The following is a 2,500-nucleotide window of genomic DNA, read 5'->3' on the forward strand; positions in this document are numbered from 1 at the left end:
ATCCAGATAATTCTTTTTCCACTTCTCGCCATTATAAACACGCTGTTTATCTAATTTATCCTTTGGGTCTTTCTTCCAGCCTTTTAGTAAGAGAAACGCCGCAACGACAGAGTAAAGAACACAATTAACCAACCAAAAATGCGCGAAAGGGTCATTGTTTAGAGAGATCGTCTTCTTCTGTTCTGTTCTTCTTATCATTATTATTATTATTATTATTATTATTATTATTATTATTATTATTATTTCGCTTTGATGATCCATACGATGTTTTTGAAATTCATATTTAATCAATACATGTTTCGGATGAAACATCATCCATCGTCAGTTGACAAATGAGAAATAAACTAAAGTTGAGCAATAAATAGTGTAACAAAGTGAGATATAACATGAATAATTAAGGATGAAGGCGAGAACAGAATAAAAACACCCAACCACGAAACAAAACAGAAAAAACCAAACTGTTTACTCTAAGAAAAGAAACTAATTAGTATGAAAGGGATAAATTAAGATGTTTGACTTGGGAATTTAAAGATGGCTTCTCCCAAAGGATATGCATGGCTTCTTTGATTTTCAATTGGAAACGTGTGGAAGCAGGGTCGAGGATTTTAAAACAGTCTTCATCATAACAAAACGCAGAATTAAGAAATTAGTCAACAAATTTTGCAGCGACCTGGAAATTAAGTTGGTGTTCACCCCGTTTAAAATTAGGAGTTGGTTTGGGGCGAAGGATCCTATCCCGGCGGGTTTACGATCGCGAGTCATTTACAAGTTTTCATGTGCAGGCTGTAATGCCTGTTATATTGGTGAAACCAATAGACATTTCGCCACTCGCATCCGTGAACATCTCGCCTCCGACAAACATTCCCACATATTTAAGCACTTGAGAGGTTCTGAAAATTGTCGCTCCCGGTGTTCAGAAGACTGTTTTAAAATCCTCGACTCTGCTTCCACACGTTTCCAATTGAAAATCAAAGAAGCCATGCATATCCTTTGGGAGAAGCCATCTTTAAATTCCCAAGTCAAACATCTTAATTTATCCCTTTCATACTAATTAGTTTCTTTTCTTAGAGTAAACAGTTTGGTTTTTTCTGTTTTGTTTCGTGGTTGGGCGTTTTTATTCTGTTCTCGCCTTCATCCTTAATTATTCATGTTATATCTCACTTTGCTACACTATTTATTGCTCAACTTTAGTTTATTTCTCATTTGTCAACTGACGATGGATGATGTTTCATCCGAAACATGTATTGATTAAATATGAATTTCAAAAACATCGTATGGATCATCAAAGCGATATCTTACTTCGTGCTACTAAGAAGTTTTGGTATTATTATTATTATTGTTATTAGGACGTTGTTAACTTATTGGGCAACTTAGTGCGTACGCACCCAAGAGCAATACCGCTAGCCATGATTACCATGACTGAGAAAAGCAACTCGTACGTTCCTATGCCTTTGGTGCTCCGCTTGTCGGCCCTTTGGACCGGCGGAGCTTCGCTAAAAAGACTTTTATTTCATTTGTTTGATCTGATTCAAGGCTGTGAGTTCCGCTAAGATACTTTCTATTAGTTTGTGCGCCAACATAGCCGTCTCATCACGTGGATACAAACCTAAAATATACAGTTCATAATATATACTGTTATTGGTGGCTACAATCGTTAGAACTGATTTCATCAAATCATTATTACAATACATATGTCCGGTATATATGCCATATCATATAGCCTGCGTAGCAAGCGTTCCTGTTCAAACGATTTTTCGCAAACTGGCCGCGCGAAAGTTGCGGTGCGAGGGAACGAAGACCCCCTATTTTTGAAAAACGCCCACCATTTTAATGGTTGCCTTAAATGGCGCTGATTGACATCTTATTAATAAATTAGCCAATGTAAGATAACCTTGATAAGACATGTTTACTTCCATAGAAACAAAGAGAGATGCGATGAAACACCGAGCGATTAATGCGGAATTTGTCAGTTTGATTTTAAAGTTAAATTTCAAATGGCTGCTTCTCAGCCAGGTAAAACTAGTTATGCTTCTTCTGAGAATTTGTTTAAACCATCGAAAAAAAAAGATACTTGAGGACAAATTCTATCTGATATTTGCAGAGCGGTTGGAATAGCACTTATCAAAAACAACAGCCTTTTTCCAGAACATGTATGCAACCCGTGCGCTCGTAAATACGAAATTTAGGAACATTAGACAAACTAGTACAGAGTTTAGGGGCTAGTAAGGTCGCTGAATAGAAAACACCCACCAAAGAAGACCTTGAAACCATTCAAGAAGTTTTTTAGTTTGTGGCTATTTCTCCGTGCTAAAAGTGGTTGACAAAAAGAATCGTACTAAATCGCCTGGAAATTACAGGAAAACCTCCTCGCTAGTGTGATAATCCACAGTTTATAGTGGTAATAGGACTGAGTGGAGTCCAATTCGGTCTATAATCATACGGGTTATTAAGTTAATCGGACGACCGCGTAGCGGAGTCCGATTTGTTTAATCACGAGTAT

The sequence above is a fragment of the Montipora capricornis genome, chromosome 11, assembly GCF_036669925.1.
Source record: "Montipora capricornis isolate CH-2021 chromosome 11, ASM3666992v2, whole genome shotgun sequence".
Lineage (NCBI taxonomy): Eukaryota > Metazoa > Cnidaria > Anthozoa > Scleractinia > Acroporidae > Montipora > Montipora capricornis.